Source organism: Rhodnius prolixus, unplaced genomic scaffold (genome assembly GCF_049639745.1).
Source record: "Rhodnius prolixus isolate KJV_2025 unplaced genomic scaffold, Rpr scaffold_25, whole genome shotgun sequence".
In the NCBI taxonomy this organism is placed as follows: Eukaryota; Metazoa; Arthropoda; class Insecta; order Hemiptera; family Reduviidae; genus Rhodnius; species Rhodnius prolixus.
The window spans coordinates 907979-923356 of record NW_027411585.1 but is presented as its reverse complement, the minus strand read 5'-3'; the positions used below and the strand labels follow the sequence as shown (position 1 = coordinate 923356).

The window sequence follows — 15378 nt, the reverse complement described above, 5'->3', positions numbered from 1 at the left end:
ACAGCTCAATCCTAGCGTAGTTCGAGTGGGTCAGTCGGCCATTACCGCCAAGTCTAGTGAGTGATCAAGATGTCGTTCCATCTATACTGGTGTAGGTCTCCTATTACACTTAAATAAATATAATTATTTAATGGCCATTCTTGCCTAGTGACGTCGCAATATCTATTGTGTCAAGGTGTGAATCATAATCGCAAGGGAACAAATATATTAATATACGTATACAGTCAAGCACGTGATAATTGTAATTATGTCTCATTTTGAAGGAACAAAGTTGTAAGTAGTTTTAATTATGTTTTTATGGTGTAGACCTCTTTATTCTTGCTTCTGCACTCTCAGTAACAGTATGGCCACCATTTACAGCCTCTGTTTCATATTCTGGTTAATACTAGCCAATTGTACTAGCCAATACCATACACCCATTTTAACAAAACAGTCCAACAATAATTCACAAACTCGCTCTGAATCAACTCAATTAAAATGTGGCCATTATTTTATTGACTAACCATTTTATTACACAATCAAAGTAAAAAAAATTATCTTTCAACATTTTTATCGCTGCAATCAAGTTTTATACACCATTAATTTGCTTCCATTTTATTGGAAATGTCAATAAAAGTTAATAAATTCTTTCTATCTACTTTATCCATCGTAACTACATCCATTTCATATTTTTTGTTGCAAACAATATTACTGCTAATTGTTCCCATATTCAAATTTATACAATATAAATGCTTTTTAAGACCATTTCATAAAAATGAAAATTCAAATCAGAGAATTATTGTTGAAATTATTCTAGAGAAAAACTAACATATTGACTTTTCTTCCAGTAATTGCGATGCAAACATTAAATTATCTTATTAGACTTTATTTTATTAAAATCCTGACAGTACTTAAAATTTTTAAAAAACTTATTTTGTTGAATGTTTCAAATAATAGTAAAAAGATCTGATGCGTGTCATGTGCAAGGAATCATTTTCGAGAGAATGGAAGTTACGGAAAAAAATCTATTGTGCAAGTAGCTCTAGACTTCATATTTACTAAATAAATAATACTGTACTCAAGTGAAGTTAATGAAAGACTTCACAAAATGAACTAGTAGTCGAAACTATTGTTACAAATTAAAACAACAACAAAGCGTGTTGCTGAATTCTCTTTGAAAAATAGCCTAAAGAACGTAAATAGGCGTTAATTTATGCAGATTACCTACCCATTACAGAACAAATTAATATTTGGTAACAAGTAGTCTTATTATGGTAATGATATGGTGATAACATCTCCGATAATTTCTTCATCACGCATTTCCTTTACGCTTCTAATTCAGCCATGACTCACTCAGATAACCACCTAGATAATAACCTAGTCTATCTATTGCCTAACTAGAATAAGCCCTGAACATGACCTACTACCCAGGTCAAATGTTTGGCAAAATTAATACTGAAATTGGTAATAATATTTCTTATTTTTGGAATAAATTCTCTCGAAATAGAAATAAAATTATTTTTTAGCCAAAATGTTTACCTGGATTTTGTATGAATTTTAATATTAAATTAATTATTTATATATTTATTCCTAAATACGCTATTTTAATTATTTTATCCCTCTACAAATCAGGAGACCTCTTGGGAGAATTTTTCATTATTAATGGTTAAAAATTAATAATTTAAACGTGTTAGGGAAAACCACCGCCATAAATGTAAGTATTAAATAACAATACATACAGATTTTATTTAATACATACTGAAGATCTAATGTATATTGTTTCATTTCTTTTTCAGAAAAATTGATTCAGGACAGTTTTGCAGAGTGAAAGCATCGATTTCAGGTTTTATGAACTCTAATAAGTTCGCTTACAATGACGTACAATGAAATTAGGAAGTTTTAGAACATTTGTAAGTTCAACATACAGTAGTAAAAGGAAGTCGGCGAGTGATCGCAGCGGATATCTCTCTCTCTCTCGCTCTCACTCTCAGTCATTTGGCGTTAACTTAGAGTCTGGACTCATGAAGCCTGCCCCTATTTCGGCTCAATGATCTCAGCCACTTCTTCTGAAAGTGCGCATAATATCTGGGATTCAGGACGATAAAACTAGATAGAGCTTGGTTAGGTGGGAGTGAGGAGTGTGACTTCACCCAGATTGCAGGCAGTTACTACAGTGAATAATGGATCAGTGGTTGAGGCTTGATTAATCCCAGCGTGCTCACAGGATGCCGCTGTACTGGAAGCCACTCGGCGCGGAGGCGGTGCTAACTAGATCGCAGAACTGCCTTCCTGCACTTAATCTTCTGCTCTCGTTTCCTGCTCCCTCCCTCTGGGACTCCTCTAAATGTCATCATTGGGTAATGTTGATCTTCCCAACATATGTACGTGCCCTAGTGATCCTAAATTTTCCCTTTTTTTTTTTTTTTTTTTAAAAACCCTAATGTTGTAGCTTAGCAAAAAAATTCAGCTCTAAAGCAGGAATTCATCGCACCTGAATTTTATTAATTTTCAACGTCTAATTAAAAACCGAGACCAACTCAAGATTGAGTTTACACAGTTCTGTGCGGGATTCATACGGCACTTAGTAACTTGCTTCATTGCGCACAGTGTGAAAATGATCACTAATTAGTTCTATTAGAATCGCTCAGTGCGATTTAAAACTATCGTCCATTGCAGATAAGTAAACTTGCAAACTTATTTGCACCTTGATGTCGCAGGTTAGAGGCAGAAGGGCTCCCGAAATATGGATGATCCAGAGATTTAAAACCACTAACGCGAGCGACTTCTTCTTGCAGCAATCTAAATTACTCAGTTTTCTGGAAACTTAAAACTTTTACGGGGGAAAACATCGTTAAGTAACATAACATTTGTTCCGTAAAGGTGGCATTTACGCTCAATGGATTTACTTAATATTTGGAAGTTTACTTATAAACTTATATCTTTTTATTGCTGAAGAGAACTGAAGCGATACAATGTACTTAAATGGCGCTTAAGACGGAAGTTTACCCTCACCTCTTCCCAAGATGCATTTAATGGAATGCCGCGAATAAAAGCCCTAGATCTACAAGCGTGCAAAGAGCTTAGGAAGTTTGAAGGGAATCATCGGAGCCGTTTACGAGAAAATGAGAAATCGTGCAAGGAACTGATTGTTGCTGATTTTGTTCAGTCATAACTCATCCACAGCCACATCGATCAATTCAGCAAAGCCACTTTTCCAGATTCAGGGAACTTCAAAATCGATATTTCCTGTGAATCAACTCTGCACGATTACAGTATCATCTCTCCTTAGGTGTAGAAGAATGTACTAATCTTCAAGTCGCAGCGCTTTCTTTGGGGCGATATCTGAACTGGAGAGTGGAAAAGCATTTCTTTACTTTTTTTTTATCAAAAGCTTGCCAATTTTGTAACCCGAAAAGGAAATACAGTCAATTATCCTCCACATAATTGGACTACTAAGCTTGGTTAGGATAAAATTCACTAGAATGCTTTATTAAATCTTTGATAATGGAAGTGATTGTAAATTCAATAGAGGTAATTCATCCTCTGTTTGTTTAATTACAGACCGACTTCGATGTTGATGTCCATTTCTAGACGAAATTAGGTTAGGGCAACAGCCTACCTGGTTATTAAACTTACATAATGGCCACAACATGAACATTAAATGTTGTTTCATCAATTTTAGATTAATACATGTATATTTTTTTTATTTCAGCCACGTCATCATCTGAGTCGTTAGCCGCCCGAAGCTTTTTTTCAGTGCACTGTCGGCCTTCACCATAGTGTTCTCTCGTTACACACAACGTTGTCCATCATCGGATAGCGAACTGTAAGCAGCTCCTAGAAAGAGGAAATAAAAGAACTGGTAGCGGGATTGGAACGCCTGTCCTCCGCATGAGAATACAGTACGCTAACCACTCAGCTAATCCCTTCCTATTAGATCACCGTACTTCTTGTTTTGTGATCAGGAAGATTTAATTAGTTCTTCTATGTGAGGCATTTTCCCGGAAAAGTCGGGATTGAATTTCCTTTAAGTGCCTTCCGGTTTAATATTTCCAGTAAAAAATTGTTACCGGAAATTTGACTCATTTACAGTTCTGTACTTCCTTTTAGTGAGGGAAATTAATACCTTTACTTTTTATTTTAAAACAAAACACTCACACAAAATGGAAATTTCTCTCCATATAGAAAAACATTTTTTCAATATTTTGCTAGCAAATCACTTAAAAAAATAAATATTTGTTTACTGAATTACAAATGGAAATAAAACGAATCTATTTGATTGGAAAAAGCCCGCATTTTATTTGGATTTTTATGTTTACTTTGGTGAGATGAACAATTATTTGTTAATTACTCTTGCGGGCGCCGAGTTTTGTTTGCTTAATTTGGTTGGTTTTCTGTTTAGGTAATCTACAATTGAAATTAAAAATATATTTGTAAACTACCAGTACTGGGAGGTTTTGTGGCCACGGTAACGAGTGAATGCTCATATAACATTGTTATTAAAACATGGCGACGAGTGTAGCTATAAAGTTCATTACGTTTTGAACTCTAGATAGCCAACAATCTAGGTAGGTAGGTCTTAAGATCTTGTAATTGTTGTTTTTTTGCCGGATGTGTGCCCTCATCAGTGGCTGATGGAGTTGTACAGCGTCAGGAGAGTAAAAAGAAACATGTGGAGGTTATACTCAGTGGAGGTACAATTAGTGTGATTTTATTATCCCTAATGTTGCTTTTTCGCACAAATTTTTGCTTTAATGAAAATAAAATTATGTAAATCACGACTAAAATGTTAAAAAATAAATTAACTGAGATGGTTGCTGTGGTAACACATCTCTCACTAAAGTGAAAATTTTGCAACTCCTAATAGATCAGGGGCGGATCTGAATCATACATTCACACACATACACCTACACACATGTATATATAAAGTGTTAGCGAAAATAAAAGATTGTCATAACAGTTAAATCTTAGCCAGTTACAAATTGCAGCCGCTATTGTATAGAAGTGTGATTCGAGCTGGACGTACCTGGAAGGTAGAGAGCGCTGTTAGGCGTCAGTTTGTAGCACTTAAACTCTAGGCGAACTGCTCGAAATACAGCCAGAGTGTAAATATTAGAGTGGACACTGTCATGTTGCTTTCATGCAGACATGGGTGCATGAAAGCATTCTGTTTTTATCCCCGCTTTCTTTTTTATGCAGCACTTTATTTTTGTTTTGCTTTACAGTCCACATGTTTTTTTTGTTTTTACATCATTGCGCAACTAGAGTTCACCAAATAAAATTGTGAAAGTGGTGTGTGTGAACTTCAATTATTAAAACTGTAATTGGATCCCCAATTTATTAAAATTTTCAACGATTACTGAATTTTATTGCAAGTGTTTTAACTTTTTTATCGTCTGGGCCAGGGGTCGGCAACCCGCGGCTCGCGAGCCGCATGCGGCTCTTTTATCCCAATTGTGTGGCTCTTCAGCCTGCCAAAAATATATTGTATATTTTAATTTTATTGAAACGAATGTAAATTCCATTTATTAAAGGTATTTTTTCAAAAATAATTTTAAATGTGCTAGGTTCGAAATTGAATAGAATTATACAATATCAAAATATTGTAAGACTGCCGCCTTTTCATTCGTTAAGTTATTATTTATTTGTTTATTTACTTTGCAATACATGAAAATAAATATATAAAACATTTAGGTAAATGTTATTGAAAATCATAAAATTATAATTTGCGAATACAAATGATCTTCATAGATTTTTACATTCTCATCCTTGCGGCTCTTGGTAAGATTCATTAAAATTATTTAAGGAGAAATGGCTCTCTACTTAAAATAGGTTGCCGACCCCTGGTCTGGGCCAATCAGAATATGAACTGGGTCTGTTACTTATCGTCCCCATTTTACGCCTCACAGAAAGCAAAAATCATTTGATCCAGAAATGTTTATAATTATTCATTTACACAAATAGTAGGCGCCACGATAGCCGAGCGATACACATAATATACACAGAGCTGGCTGGCGGAAATAGCTTTGTGTGCAACGTTCGTGATTAGCTATTGCCTATGCAAAGCCATGCAACCTGTGTTGAAGGAGTGAACGGATGAGTGGAGAACGGATCTTCCGGCATCCATAAGGCGGACTATCGACGGCGTGAACCAACAGCAATCAGCTGATTTTCATTTTTGAGGTACACCAATTCGTCCAAGACGGAATGCTATCCCCCATGGACTTAGATATTCAGTATCAGACATGTGACTGTGTTAATTGCCAATCATTGAAGCTGGAAAGTGCTTCATTGAGGTTAAGTATTAGCCAAGCCATCCGACTCAATAAAAATAGTAAAGCAAGACTAATTTAAGAGCTTTGTTTCAATTATTCCCAGCTGGCCTGTGTGTTCCCCTGAATACCATCTACTTCCATCATGGAACTGTTGGTTACTCCCTGGTAACTGTTAGTTCTAACGCCGTACCGCAATTAGTGATCCAACGCCACGGAGGTGATCAAAATTCAAACTACAGACTCACAATTAGCAGCATCATAATAGTGGTGATGCGCCATACCGAGCGACTAAACAGAATTCACTTTAATGACTCGGGAACATGCCTTAAATACCTGCTTTAAAAGCCTAAATTCCTGTTCTCATTCTAATGGCTTAAGCATAACACTATTTTCTTGTAACCCTAGCTAGAGGAAGCAGTATTGCCATCGGAACCTCTTTACCGGAAATACATGTTTTCGAAGATATACACAAACAGGAAAAAACGTTTTTAGTGCAGGGTCTAGGGTGAAAAGAACATTTAGAGCAACAACATTGGGTTTTCAGCGAGACACCCATTTGTGTCTCAGGGAACTAATAACCTCTAAAGGCAGCCAATATCTAATAGGCAACACATGCACCCGCCAATCTCATTATTTACTAATGGTTCCAAAATATTTACTTTACCAGCAAAGAAAACGAACAATAAGTATTCAGACACAAAATCGACCAATCGAAATAGCCACTTGGCTTCATTGGTTTTTTCATTTTACTCCTTTCAAAAACGACTCGATCGATTTTATTTGAAAAGTTTTGTCTACCCACGACTCAAACATGGATCTGTAACTGTTATTGAAAAATATTTTTCTAGACAAAAGCTTCTTAGGACGTTTATAATGGAGAATGGGGTTAAGCTTAACTGTTGTGTCAACTAGTAAGAACTACGAAAGTGCAATGTCTAGTTTGAAGAAAATCAGTGGAGATGATGGACCAATTTTCTGATCAAATTTTGTCGATTGTAGCGATTTTTCCGCACGAATGCCAAGTTTAGTGAAAATTCATTTCACATTATTCTAGCTTAAACTCAAGTGAGCATGGCTATAGATTACTTTTTCCGTTCCAAAAATTCAGCATCCGATATTTCTTCAAGACTGTGTTTACTCGTTTAATGCCCTTTGAACTCACTGCAAAACAACTCAAGCTCAAGTGTAAACAATTTTACTTACCTCTGAATTTGTCTTTCAACTTCTTTTAAAAAGAAAGCGCTGTAAGGGAAAAAAAAGGTAATGAAATTAAAGTAAGGAAAATAGGCAACCCGTGCCGGAAATACCAGTTCAATTAAAACTCTTCAACGCGTAAAAAACAAGTCGTTGTGAGCAGACAATGGAGGAGCAGTCTATATGTTCAATTTTCTAATACTACAGCTCCTGACAGAATTCCAAACATGAGCCAACTGAAGGAGCTGGCAAAAAATATCATTCAGTGCACGTCTTCAAAAGTAATTGAAATAAAAAAAAATAATAATAATAAAAAAGCTGGCAAAAAGGAAGAGGAAGGAAAGCAAAAACTAGATGGAGGAGGTGGGAATTGTGAAAAACAGCATCCTGAAGTTGAGTATGCAATATTTCTCTTTCCCATTCGTCTTCATAAATAAAATAAAAAATTCTTTTTTTGACCTTCACTTGACTTTCATCCAGCGCCATGTTGGTAATTAAATTTTCTTCAAAATTGGAACTTTTATTAAAAGCGAGTTGACTTTAATATTCTATATTAAGATAAAAAGGAGCATAAGGTCACAGCTTCCAAAAAAATAAGTCTTATGTTATCAGCCTAAAATATACTAGTTCCAAGTTAAAGGGAAATGTTCCTGGACAAGTGATATTAATGGCAGTTGTAGATCTATAAGTGAGTCACAAGTTATTGAAGAAATTTAGCCAGTTAATTAGGTAAGGTTAGGTTCAACTAGGAGTGCACAAATATTGGTACCAGTTTGAACTGCCTGTGATTTTCGACCTGCTTCCTAAGCTAGAAGGATTAGCTTAAACTTGTATTGAATCAAAAAGTAGATTTAGAATATTTAACATGTTCGCAGTACTCCTTCTCACTAACAGTAAGATAGCCAGTAATAAATATCATTTTACGATCATTTCAACTTAACGCTGAATCGGTCACAATTCTCAAGGAGTGAGGCAGCAACTTGTCCGCATTCATAGCCTCAATCAATAATCAAAGAGCCTCAATTAACACCATTGAATTCGTCAGAAACTCCAAGCATTCATCTTCTGTTAATTAGTGAGATTACCGTTTCGGCTGAACTCTAATAAAGTTAACCGTTAGCCGCCCGGTTGACATTTCACTTCCAACTCTAGAACGACCAGCTGATTAATTTCATTCAAAAGCGCAATTTACTCCAACAAAATTAATTCTTCTTTTAATAAGAGCCAATTAAGTAAAAACCTAATAAAAGTATTGATTTCTCAGCAATCTACTTTATTTCAGCTTTTCCTTCTCACATCATCTACCATCAAGAAGATGGTAGCATCGTCTCCCTGATATCAACGTTGCCATCAAAGCGCTGAACGTGAGGATATTTGCTCAAAATTACTTAAGGAGATTATGGCAGCTAAACTTTTCACAGTCCAACACCCGCTCTAAATTTAAGTCTCAATATCTCGCTCTACATTCATCAGATCATTATGAAACTTTAAGTAGATACAGGGTAAAAGCGGTATCCATACCGGACAGTTTTATTCATAACAACTTAGACAAAATTTCAATGCCATATCTGACCAAGGCAGAGGTCGCTTTCCTAGAGGTCCTTCCATTTCTTTGTCCGACCAAATCCTTTCTAGGGGGAGTGTAATGCTTTCTGTCCTTCCCTCGACTGTCTTAGGTGGTCAGGCTTATGTCCTGTAGCAGTGTTTAGCCTCCATTACTAACCTGTAAGTAGACAGGTAAAGCCTTGGTCATTTACGGACCGTTCAACAACAACAATGCCCGAATGTAATTTAAAAAAAAAAAATACGCTCTATATGAAATGCGTGTGATTTTGCTAATTTTAATTAAGAAAACTTAATATTTAATCGTAGAATTTTCACAATATAAAATATTCAATTTGGTGGCTAATTGAAAATGAAACGGTGCGTTAAGTTTAGCTAGCCGAGTATTGATTACAAAGTTGTAATTAAGCAAACTTTAAAGGTACTCCTGTTGGCTAATTATGGTGGTCAGGCTTATGTCCTGTAGCAGTGTTTAGCCTATATTACTCTCCTGTAAGTGACGACTTCTTGCCCAGTTACAGGGTAGGTCAACGGATTGCTAGATGATAGGAAAATGTTTTTTTTAAATGGACAAGAATTTTTCACTTACTCTCCACTATTAAGTATTGCGATCGATTAAAATAATCGAATTTTAGATATAAGCAGAAATATCCGGAAATATATTTTGTTTCTCCCAGCTTTTTATAAATTCTATTCCCATTCAATGTTGCCGAAATTTGTGAATAGAAAAGTGGTGGGGGAAGAGATTATTTTTGTTTCGTCATCAAACATCGAAACTGTTGTCCAAAAGCGGGGTTGGTTAAATTTTAAAATATGAGTATTTAAAATTTGAATACTGTAATGGCGAGCGGATTGACGGCACAAATGTCTCTTCTGAATGTGTAACAAGAGCAACGCTGCAGAAATAAGCCAGTACCGCGGTAATCCTCTTAGCATGAACACTGTCGGCGACATCCACTCTGCTCTTCATGTCCGCAGGAGGTGGTGTAGCGTTGAGATTTAATACTTCTCCAGCGCATATTCTCCAATTATGTCTGTCTGTCTGGAAAAAAACAACTATTCTAAAGTCAATTTTATTAATTCATGGCACATCTGTCCACAACAGTAATATTTCACGTTTCCTCTGATGGGAATACAGTTCTGAAGATCCTAACTTGTATGGATGTATTTAATTCTAATATTTCTATACAGTTTTATGAACAATTTGCAGTGCAAATGTCCAACCCGCAGTCCGCCCGACAAAATTTAATTTAAAAAAAAACAACTAAATTTATTGGATTATCTCTGTTCACTCTGAATCGACCTTAATTGAATTTCCCTGTAAACATTTTCCGAATAAAACTTACAGACCATCATGTGTGCGATGTAGCAAGTTAGGGGACGTCCATAAATGACGTAACGCTAAAAATCTCCTTTTTTGACCCCCCCCCTTTGTCACACTGAGTCACCATTTTTTCCTCCCCCCTAAAAATTATGTCACATCTTGGTTCCCCCCCTTATACATTTTCATTAAAAATTTTCCTTGTATTGAAGGATATGGTATTCTTACAGCTTTGTAAAAACGTTGATAAAGATTTTCTGACATTTTATAATATAAATTTCCGATCTTATTGCCAACAAACGGTAGGAATCAATCGCGATAATTTTAGTTCAACGAATCCACTACGGGCAGCCATAAAAACCAACGCAAAACAACAGTCTTTGAGTAGCGCTCTTGTATATACCGACATATCGATAACCCAGTCGATGAAAACGAAAATCATATGGTACACAAAACGCGCGCTATTCAAAAAAAAAAAAAAATGAAAAAGTGATTTAGAAAAGCGTGACGTAACGCTGATTCTATCCCCCTAACCCCCTCTTGTCACAAAGTGTCACAATTTTTCTACCCCTACCCCCCCCCCCATAATGGCGTTAGGTCCTTTATGGATGCCCCCTTAAAAGAAGGGCAAAATTAACTTGATAATGTTGTATTTCCAGTGGAGCGAGTTTGTTCACTAGTTATCCCATAGCAATTTGCAATCGAATTGTAAACTTTCAACTTCTAGAAAGATTTTGTTTTTCAGTTAGTGTCCACGTTCACTTCAACTTTTTCTGATAGAAACCATGTTTTCGAACTTATGAAACATTATTTAAAAAAATATACCCGATTAAAGAAAATCTGACATGTTAAAAATACTTTTCTTAACCCTAAAAAGAAAACTCTGCAGCAGGTTTAAAGAAAATCCAGTTAATCTTTAAGATTGAAGTAAAAGGAGGGTGGGGAAAGGAAGAAAAAATAAAATAAAGACATTTGTTTTGAAATATGCTGTTATTATTCACTAGATGGCAAGCCTGGGTGTCATAGTATCAAGTCTAGAAGTGAGTTGGCTGCCCTGTTCCGCCCAGGCAAGTCGTGGTTAAGGATAAGCTAGCCTAGTCTCAAGCTTGTCGGATTTTCATTTTATTTCCTCTACATCGCCCGCCTTTTCTCTGGTTAGAGCCAATCTTTCTTGGCGGGCTGTCATTTCGCCCCCTCCCACTCTTAGCATTTCCCACATCGTAGGGGTCCATGTAATTGCAACTAGAATCCCTTGTGATTCACTAGAACTGTCACAAAAGTTTTTCAGTGTTGACCTTATCTACTGCATTCTACAACTATTTGACATTAATAAAAGTCTTCGCGAAGATAATCAAAAAAGTAGCTCTCATTTGTTTCCAGAATCAATCAATGTCTCCAGGGACACGATTTTCCTAATGGTTACCGATTTCCTCGAACAGTACCAACCCATCTACTACCCGGTTTTCTCTGCAGTATCGCGAACAGCTGCCAATTTAATAAAATCCAACTAATCTACGAAAGAAATGTTTGTATCTTTGTCTAAAACATTAAGAACTATCTGAATATAATTGGCTGTATCTTGTCAGCCTAAAAATTGTGAATATTCAATTATTTTAAAATAAAAATCAGAGTTAAATAATCTTTTAAAAATAAACATATTCGCAAAATAAAGAATGCAAAAAAAGATTACCTTTTTTTTATAAAAAGAAAGTAATTTAGAATCTAGAACGAACAAATCAATTATGAATAAATTGGTCCTCCAAGAAAGATGCAGAAAATTCTACAATAATCCCAGAGTTTTCCATCATGTTTAAAAAGATTTTTCTCCTGCTTGTTTGTGTAACGGGAAAGCAGGAAAACACAAGCTTTTCTTTTTTTACGTTTCAGACCCCGAATGTTGAAGTATTAGAAATCTCACAAACATTTCAATTGAAAAATCATTTTCTACGTTACTTTAAAGTTTCATTCTGTTGTATCAAAGAACCCAATCCGCTTTTGTACCTTCTCCAACTTGATTATTATTCAAGTGAGTTTTAGATAATTTTGTATTTTTTTTTTCGATTTCTATTCAATTGAATCCTCTTAAATTTTTTTGATAATTTCTAGTGGCCCTTTTAAGAAACTCGGAAACAATGATTTCCGAAAAGTAGAAAAATAGTGAAAAATTCGGTCTCCCAAAAAGATTTTATCTCTAGCCCTTGCTGACCAAACTTTCTCAAAAATAAAAATAGAAGTTGTACAACGACAATCTAGTTGGGTACCGCAAGGTTACATTTTGAAGAAGTACCTCACAAAAGGAAGGAAATACTTATGGTGCTCATGGTGTCGGAAGTGGAACTGCAAGAGAACAGAGGATTTCCTATTGTCACAGCAGCGGGGGGGGGACCCAGCGTGCAAGCAAGCCATCTGAAGGCTAAAAGCACAGCTTCCAGCGCGCTCTAGTCCCAGTCTCCAGGCTCTCCAGCTTAGCCACAACTTGCTCCTAAGCTAAGGCTTTTTGCTACTCAGGGTGCAGTACAAGACCATTCCACACAAAGTCGTCTTTAGTCTGTGTTTGGGCTTCGGGCAGTTCCTGAACTGGGGCATCTTGTGTTATCCTAACAAAGTAATTGTACTCTGATTAGAGCTGTCATTATACACGCTTCAGGTATAAATTATTCAAGGCTTTATCTACCGTCCCATAATTATTATTGGGGATAAATCTTGAGTGACACAGAAAAAGGCGCACATTACGCTTAGAGGGATTCTTAACCCCCACTTCTCAGCCGGAAGTGCCATCAACAAGGCAGCACTTCAGGTTGACTATCGCGTCTTCTGATCTTGGAATGCCTAATTCGAACTTCCTGTGATTTTCAGCGCTTCAGTTTTGATACGGATAGACCAATCAGTAAGTAGCAGACTTCAAACAAGGTGTTTCGGGTCAAAGCCCGATCCTCTGACGAGGTGAAGCCTAGAACCTTGTCCCGCCCCCTAATAGAACTAAGATCGAAATAAAGGACCCCTCCCGATGCGCTAATATACTTCACTATAGGAGATATGAAATTATTAAATGCTCAAAAAAATATGAAAAACTACAGTTTTATTTTATTTATTTATTTTATTTTTCCAATTTTCCTCTCAGCATTTTCTTTTTTATTTATTGAAGCGAAGATTGAAAATTTCTTTAGAATTGTGTAACCATTTTTTTTACCCAATTATTCACTGTTAACACGTTCTTTTTGTTTTTACGTCACACGTGTTTTTGACAGCTCCCAACACAAACATAGGGCACCCATTCAAACGATCTGCTATTGGTCACTCACTACGTCACCCGGGAACCAGTGTTGCGTGTTCCGTGGATTTGCCACTCTTTGTTCTCCTTTTTCCTTTGTGTTGGTTTTTTGTTCGTTATTTTCACTTTTCTTTGTTCTTCTAACAACAAACTAATTCACACACATACATAATACAAAGACTACAAGTAGCCAAGATTTTTCCAATGTGTACAACAGGTTGATATAGTTAAATCTTTTGTAAACATATTTTTCCCATGGTTGTGCAGGAAAATTGATGTTAACCACATACGAATGCGGAAAACCATATCAATAAAGTACCGCACGATTGATATCGCGTTTAAAATTAGATTGCTAAGCTTAGATTTTGTACATATCTATTTAGATCAATTTGGCATATTTCTTTCTACAGAAAGATACACAAAAATATTGTTCTAATTGATCTGTTTTAGCCTAACCTGCAAATAATCCTAAGTTAACCTAACCTTGAGCAATATTAAAAATAAGTACTGAATTGCCCCATAAATTACTAAGTCCTTGTTGTTTGTAATTTCCATTTTAAGAAGAGTTGGTGTTCGATCCTCGAAGGGATGTGCGGCCCCCCGGCCTAGAATTTATCTTTTAGCACAACATTGTCTAGTTGGCAGCACTGGAGAAGACAACGGAGAGGGGGCTCCAGCGTGTGCCTGGGAGCTCGAGCCAGTTGCCCTTTGGGCTTCTCAACTGGTCATTACGAAGGAAGTGTACGTCTTAGGGTACGTTTACAACGGAGCTGTGAGTATAGATGATAGCAGAGATGATAACTGATAGAGTAAAATATAATCGCTGATTAGTGTGCACAACGGAGCTGTGATACATGCAACATGTCCGAGAAGTGAAGAAGAGTTTTTATGTTCACCAGCAACGAAATGGTATATTTAAAAAAAAAAAGATGTAGAAAATATCATGTACATCCCATAAATAAAAAACGAAGTACTTTGGGTGAATTTCACCATTTATATAAGGAACTTAGAAATTATCCGGATCGTTTTTTTGAATATGTGAGGATGGGTCCAACCACATTTGACTAAATTTTAGAAAAAATAAGGTCAAAATTAAGAAAACGTAGGAAAAATTGTCATGGAAATCCTATAACTATAGAAGAAAAACTAGTGATAACTCTGAGGTAAGGTTATATTGAGGAAAAACAAATAAATACACATAAAAATAAATGTAAGCACGATTTAAAAAACAAAATATTGTTTAAAAGTAAATAATAAAATAATAACCAAAAATAATGAGTAAAGACAGCACTAATTAATTTTTCTACCTCCATTTTGAAGCTCCGATACTGGAGTTCAGCTAGCAGAAAAATGAAAAATTCAATTCTATCATCTATGCTCGTTTATAGCAGCGAGTATGAGTCACTAGTCGAAGCTTCGTTGTGCACGCTCACATAAGAATGTACTAGGTTATTCTATAAGCGCTGATGCATCACTGCTATCATCTCCGCTATCATCTATGCTCACAGCTCCGTTGTGAACGTACCCTTATTAGTTCTTTTCTGCTGTCCGCCCGCCAAGATGGCGTTCTAAGCGTGGGTCGGCCTGACCTGTGTTGTGTGAATCAACTGTTTATATGTCATTTTATACAGAATAAAGTTGTGCACATACTAAGTGTTAATGTCATGTCAATTAATCGTTAATGTTATGCCAATTAAGTTTGATTAATCTAAGTAAGTCGAAACATTGTCAATTTATTTTAAGTAAGTCATTATGTCCTGGATCATGATCCTCCC

At 35.9% G+C, this 15378-nt stretch overlaps 1 protein-coding gene and 1 long non-coding RNA gene across 3 annotated transcripts in view; one reads left to right on the top strand and one right to left on the bottom strand.

Annotated features, from left to right (window-relative positions):
• LOC141448401 (uncharacterized) overlaps window positions 1-15378 on the bottom strand; it is a 320931-nt gene that overhangs the window by 282510 nt on the left and 23043 nt on the right. The window lies entirely within an intron of this gene.
• LOC141448404 (uncharacterized) lies at window positions 133-4275 on the top strand. Of its 2 annotated transcripts, XR_012454997.1 has the most exons (5): window positions 133-273; window positions 1612-1693; window positions 1776-3440; window positions 3541-3580; window positions 3692-4275. It is a non-coding gene; the product is annotated as an uncharacterized lncRNA (long non-coding RNA). The 2 variants fall into 2 exon arrangements; XR_012454996.1 differs by lacking the exon at window positions 3541-3580 and having other exon boundaries at window positions 1776-1889; window positions 3692-4240.